Source organism: Macrobrachium rosenbergii, chromosome 55 (assembly GCF_040412425.1).
Source record: "Macrobrachium rosenbergii isolate ZJJX-2024 chromosome 55, ASM4041242v1, whole genome shotgun sequence".
In the NCBI taxonomy this organism is placed as follows: Eukaryota; Metazoa; Arthropoda; class Malacostraca; order Decapoda; family Palaemonidae; genus Macrobrachium; species Macrobrachium rosenbergii.
This window is the reverse complement of record NC_089795.1, coordinates 48,245,736-48,253,235: the sequence shown is the minus strand read 5'-3', so window position 1 is coordinate 48,253,235 and position 7,500 is coordinate 48,245,736. Positions and strand designations below refer to the sequence as shown.

The 7,500-nt window shown below is 30.4% G+C and overlaps 1 long non-coding RNA gene across 1 annotated transcript in view; it reads left to right on the top strand.

The window, feature by feature from the left end:
• Positions 1-3,027: 3,027 nt before the first annotated feature.
• Positions 3,028-7,500, top strand: part of LOC136835953 (uncharacterized) — a 43,671-nt gene continuing 39,198 nt past the window's right edge. Inside the window, exons 1-2 of the long non-coding RNA XR_010852312.1 lie at positions 3,028-3,196; positions 7,264-7,426. This is a non-coding gene — a long non-coding RNA (uncharacterized lncRNA). The remainder of the gene's footprint in view (positions 3,197-7,263; positions 7,427-7,500) is intronic.

Sequence of the window (7,500 nt, the reverse complement as noted above, 5' to 3'; positions counted from 1 at the left end):
TTCCGTCAGGGCTACCCTACTATTAAGGTCGTTTCATATGAAATAAAAGTACATGCATGAAGGGGGAGATGCTAAATAATCGCTCAGTATATATATTTGACGGATACAATTGGCGTGACACTTTTCTCTTCCTGCCCAGAGTCTGTTGCTTTCTGGCGCCAGAACTGAAAGGTAAAAGATTTTGCGTTACGTGCGTGCAAGTATTGTTAATTTCAACTTCACCAAATATGGATGTATCTGTCTTCTCGTAACAAGTCTGTCGGTATAGTCTGAAGTTTCTACAGGTCATGACGTTTTATTTTCAGAAGAAACTCTCTTAAAGGCTGGTATATGAAGGAAAAAGTAATATTCGTAATTTAATGCCCCACCTTGTCTCCAGTATTATCCAACGCCGTTTATCTAAGGATGAATGACTGAGAGGTTTTGGTTTAGAAGAAACTAACGAAAATGTAAACTGGCTTTGTTGCAGTTTAATCTATCTAGGTTTCGACCAGGTGAATTATTTTTATTTATTCACATATTTATTTATCTGTTTACTAATTCAATTACTTATTCATTTATTTAAGAATTTCAGCTCGCTAAATATTATTTCAATTATTGCAGGGCACAGGAAAGCTAAAGTACTTCTGGAAGCTTCGAGCTCTTTAATCATTTCGAGGTTATCATTTAGATTGAAACCTGTAATTTATGCATAAGAGATTAGCCACGTTACATTCACACTTTTTCTCATGCAGTGTCTGTTTTAACCTTCCATTTTACGTAATTATTATTATTACTGACATATCTCTGATTAAAATGTTATTCTCATAATTTTTGAAAAGGATTAAAATTAACGATAATGAGACAGTAATTCATTGACATTAATACCCAAGGAATCTTATCCCCGCAAGAGAGAGAGAGAGAGAGAGAAATGGGACTTGACTGGAACAACCTCTTTCGAAAGCCCTCTGGGAGACAATGTGCTGTTTAGCATGACAAGGTTTCGATAGGGAACGAGAGTAAGTGTTTTTATGGAACTGTTTTTCTTGCAAGGGAAGGCAAGTAAAAGAGATATTCTTCCGGAAATGTAACACCGTGTATCGAACAGAGGTTTCTTTTCGAGGGACTATCATGCAGACTGAACACGTTCTACTTATCTTAAAATTCATCGACACACACACAGAATCTATATATATATATATATATATATATATATATATATATATATATATATATATATATATATATATATATATATATATATATATATACATAATTTTGAAATCGACAGGAGTTTTCATACTCTCTCTCTCTCTCTCTCTCTCTCTCTCTCTCTCTCTCTCTCTCTCTCTCTCTCTCTCTCATTTATATATACATTTATATATATATATATATATATATATATATATATATATATATATATATATATATATATATATATATATATATATATATATATATATATATATATATATATATATATATATATATATATATGTGTGTGTGTGTGTGTGTATATAAATGTATATATATATATTAAATATTTGTGTGTATATATATATATATATATATATATATATATATATATATATATATATATATATATATATATATATATACGTGTGTGTGTGTTTATGTGTATATATGTAGGTTTTTATATATATAAATATCCGATTAATCTTGTTAGTCAACGTTACGTTGTTCGTTCCCAATTAAATTTTAAGCGGTACAGTGTTTGTCAATTTTTCAATTGTCCCTTTATACAAGCCATTTTCTCTTTATTGTTGCACATAACCAGTCACTCATGGCGGTTCTAATCCTGTATTCATATTCTGGTGAAATGGAAGATAGAACTCAAGTATTATGAAGCAATTATACTCTGATTTTAAACCCTCTTTATAACCAACAACTTTATAAAGTTCTCCGGCATGTTCCTTTGATGTCAGCTTATCGCTCGAAGGGAATTTTACCCCAATGTTTTATAAATCCTCCCTCGTTACAGTCTTCAAATTTCACTTGATTAGATGAAAATCCTGATCATGTGGCGTTGAGTGAATTGATCACAGTTTCATCTATCTTGACTGATAAATGGAGAGGAAGGGGATGTTTATCATTTTTGACAGAGAGAGCTGATCATGATTAGTAGTAAAAGTGGATGACGAATAATAACTCTAGACTTTCTTGTTTACATTTGGGTATGTTTTCTACCGTTATTATTCCTATGTTGGTACTAACAGGATACGAGAAATATTACTCATAAATGGTGCTTTAAATAACTGTGCAAGCATAGGTATAATCGTTGCCGTTTCGAAATCAGCAACTTCCTTGTTCACATTTATTTACTACACTGTTATTCTTACATTTCTCTATCAATATTCCTCTTATAGTGGATACGAAAAAGCTTATTATATTGCCTGCATTAATGAATGCGCATGCATAAATAATAGAGTTTCGAAATCAGGAACTGCCTACGCTTTCCCGCAGTCGTTAAATATTTACACAACTAATACGGCTAATATCAACATGACTTAAAGATTTCTCTATTTATTTATGTCTCTTTTTAAGTGTTTTCGTTTTCAACGCAATCCAGGAAGAAAATTGTTTCAAATCTTCTGCTTCTTAATGCATAAAAGAAAAGTAAACATCCTTTTAGTGGAATCTTGAAATATTGCATTATATTCGTGAAAAAATTAACTCGAAATAAGAAATAAAAATGAAATGAAAAGACTGCCTTTCATCTTTTGGTGTTTCATATTACATTAAAGATTTATGTTGAGAGATTCTTTTAAAAATTTTATCAGTTTTCGTAATTTTAGTGTAATGTTAGTGTTTCATTCTCTGAAACGCTGAAATTTACTTTGCAATTTTGTAACAATCGACAAATCTTGTGGATCTCGGTCCTTTAAATGTTGCGAGTCAGTGATAAGTTTGGTCTATTCAGATTTGGCAATCACTACTATGTATTTTTCATTAGAATTCGACGTAAAATTGCCTTAGATATAGACTGAGAAAATCATCAAATATCTTTCTTTTTTTCATTTCAGACGTTGACGTCCAGTTTCCTTACGTTCTCTGCTGGCTTGTTTAGGTCTCATTGTGACCAACTTCCTCTCATACCCGGTTCTGACGTTCTCGTAGGATGAGGTTGTCAATATTAAGCCCTTAGCCCAAGACGGTATCTAAAGGTACTGAACCTCTTCAGCCAGTCTCGCCACCGGTAAGTAATCAGCATTAATTCCATATTTGTTTAAGCATTTCGGCTTAATTCTTTAATTATGAATTGTTAGAAAAAAAAGACGTGCACTGGATTCTTATTGCTGAGTGTGACACTTCTTATTTTCTAATATATTTTAGTTTATATTGACGAGCAGTATTGAGTCTTAAACGCCCTCAACGTCATTACTACATTAAGAGAAAAGAATTAGTGTGCCGAGATGAAAAAGACATAAATGTATATCGTTCAAAGCCGATTACGCACATGCTATTGAGTAAAGCGTTTTCCATTAATATATAATAATTTCCGTTAAGTAGGAGATTCATGTTTCAGTCACGTCCGCAACCATCCTCTAAATTTATTTACATTTTGGGAACAGAAATAATACAACACCTGGCAGAGAGAGAGAGAGAGAGAGAGAGAGAGAGAGAGAGAGAGAGAGAGAGAAGAGACTACAAAGTAGATAAAAAATGTAATCTGAGGCTGCATTTATTTTATCAGCTGCTGTCATTATCGTCCTATTTTATTCTTACTTCGTAATTCAGTGCCCTTGAGCTGGATGAATTTGATATCATTACCCGTTGTTGATATAACAGTTTTTACAATTTTATGGATTTTCAGCGAAAAGGCGTAATTAATAACGACCGTGCTGCAATGTCACTTCGGCTGAAGGGCAAATAATAACGCATGATAATTTATCTCGAACCCTTCATTATTCGAGTGAATATTATTTTACGAGACAGCGATTATAGGATTTGTTTCCAGGTATATTTGCACTGTTGACAATTATATATTTATTTTTTTATATATTTCCAAGAAACTTGTTAATGGTATGGAGTATGCCATCATCGTATTGAAAATTCTAATTTTGTAATGATTTAAATATTATTATAAGAAGAAATAATTTTGGGATGATTTAAATATCCTTATAAGAAACATAGTTTTTTAATGACTTAAATATCATTATAAGGAGACATTATTTCGTGATGATTTAACTATCTTTATAAGAAGAACCAATTGTTTGATGATTTGGAATATCACTATACAAAAATAAAATTGTGTGATGATTTATATATTAATATAAGAATAAATAATTTTGTGGTGATTTAAATTTCATCAAAAAAAGACATACGTTTCTGATGATTTAAATATCATTTTAAGATGAAATAAACTTGGGATGATTTAAATGCCATTGTATGAAGGAATAATTTCGCTACGAGTTAAATATCATTATTATAAGAAATAATTTTTTGATGATTTAATTACCTTTATAAGAATAATGTTTTGATGATTTAAATAACATCATAAAGAATAATTTTGTGGTTATTTAAATATCATTATAAATAATAATTTTGAGGTGATTTAAATATCATTAGAAAGAATAATTTTAAGATTATGTAAATATCATTAAGAAAAGATAGGTGTTAATGTACACAAGATATTTTAGTGTTCACTAACTCGAAGCACTATTGTAAGCATTAAAATTCGAGTGTCACTTTTTAAGCATTTCCAGACCTCTTCCTGCATATCTGCCGATGCTTGCGATTGGTTACCGTAAAAGTGTCAACCAATAAAGAGAAAAATAAAGAATTGGATTAAGTTTTTTCCGGCTTTGAACAATATTCAGTTCCAGAGTTTTTTTTTTTTTTTACTCAGAGAAGGGCTATTTTTCATGTTCTGTTATTTGTTTGATAAACATTCGTTGACAAAACGAGAGGAAAAAATTAGAATTTATAGATAACGTACATAAATAATGAAGAGATAAAATTCTGTGATTTTTTATATCGAAAACAGTAATCGTGAAAATAAAAGCTTCACTCAATCATAGCTAGTAAATTTTTCATTTTTTCCTTTACGAGATATTACAAGGTTTTGTCATACATTTGATAAGGAACACTTTTTAAAATGGTTTTATATCTTAATCATATTACGAACGTATTTATATGCAAGATAAGATAACTCCCTTCTCCCTATTTCTTTCCACTTGATATATATATATATATATATATATATATATATATATATATATATATTTATATATATATATATATATATATATATATATATCACACACACACACACACACACACATATATATGTATATATATATATATGTGTGTATATATATATATATATATATATATATATATATATATATATATATATATATATATATATATATATATATATATATATATATATATATATATATATACATATACATATACATATACATATACATACACCTTACTTCGAAAGTCACATTCCTCCAGGCTACAAAATTAGTTGTATTTCATAGAGGTCAGTCAAGTCGAGACTCTGTCATGTAAAACCATCGTGCTTTTTTCTCCTATGTCGGGTCTCTGTCTGGTTTTAGAATGACGATTGTTTTTTTTTTTTATTCTATCGCACTGTTTCTGACTCGAACTTTTAGGGCAGTTTATTTGAAATGTATAGCGTACAGAAAACACTAGGGAGTTAGGGTATGTTGAATTTTTATATTTGTGCTGGGATTTTCTGTTCATAAATGCATGCGACATGAACTGAGGTCATTTCAACATTTTTGGTTGTCAGGCCTCTAATTTTGTTCGACATGTCGAAAGTGCAAAATATAGAATAACAGCAGCAGCAAGAACAGCAACAACAACAACAACAGCAATAATAATATAATAATAATAATAATAATAATAATTATTATTATTATTATTATTATTATTATTATTATTATTATTATTATTATTATTATTATTATTATTATTATTATTATTATTGTATTACAGCATGTAAGGTCACTTCTGTTAAGAATCCAGGAAAAAAGACCAGCGGTACCTGATAAGAAAAGACATTTCCTAATTGCGTCTGCTATTGACTTCAGAAGCCTAATGAAGTCGACATTAAAAAGACCTGCAACCTTTTGGAGTCTGCCTGTTAATTAGAGTTCTGTCAACAGGACAGTATGAGATATTATGATGACTGGGAAACCATCGTTTTTAAGCTTTTTCAGGCATTGAAGACAGGATATAATCTCTCTTCCCTTGAACGATGGGGGAATCTGGGATTCAAAGAAAGCGAGGTGTTATATTATAGTTTTGGTTTAATGCTAATAATTGAATTATTTATATACGGGAGGACTTATAAGGCATCGAAATTTTAATGTACATTTTGGATTCAGAGAAAACGAACTGGTACATTTTAGTTTCGGTTTAATGCTGAAAATTGAATTATTCATATATGGGAGGACTTATAAGGCGTCAGAATTTTAATATACTTCTTTTCTGGGATTCCAAGAAAGCCAACTGGTATATTATATTTTGGTTTAATGCTTAAAACTGAATCATTCAACTATGGGAGGACTTATGAGAATTCAAAATTTTAATATAATTCTGTTTGTAATATTCGTAGACATGCAGACAAATATTAAGTCAATAGGATATATAATGGAGAAATGGCCTCCAGTGCATCAAATAACCCCAAAAGATAAAAAAAAAATAGATTACATCCGAATCTTTGTATGAGACTGAGATTAACTAAATTAGTTTTATTTATATTATGATAACTAGAGGCAAGGGCCAAAGAGGAAGGAATGTGAAAAAAGATAGTAAATATAACTTGATGGGTTTGAAAAGGAGCAGAACAGTCATGAAAATACTAACCAGTAGGTCAAACTTTAACAACCAAAATTTTGCTTTAGGAATAATATTATTACAATTAAGAAATAGTGGTAAGGTAGATGTAAATGAGTGATTTAGTTAGTTAGCTAGTGAGAGAGAGAGAGAGAGAGAGAGAGAGAGAGAGAGAGAGAGAGAGAGAGAGAGAGAATTTAGCTTCCCTAACGTATTAAGTATGTGGCTGGGGTACTCACCTAGACATCATTTATGTTAGCCGTTAATGTTTTCAATGTTAATGAATTATAACACAAACTTTTTATTCAGTCTACCTAATTCATAAACCCAACTAGACATATTCCCAAGAGTATGTTTATGTTATTTGAATGAAAATAAATATTTTTTGATAAATATTTTCCCCTTGCAGATCATTGGTGAAAATAAATCATTCTCTTTTCCTGGCAGATCATTGACACCAAATACCAGACTCTGATCGACTTCTTGGGACGCCCGAACGAGTATCAAAGGATTGCTCAGTGGTTGTCTGTGGGTGGGGGAAGTTTCCACAACGACGAATGAGCTTCGTTCAAATGTCTGCTACGAGTGTGAAGTGCTCGAATCTTTTCAGGTATTTGATGTATGGGTTCAAGAATGATGTATTCTGTATTAATGGATACAGTCTCATATATATATATATATATA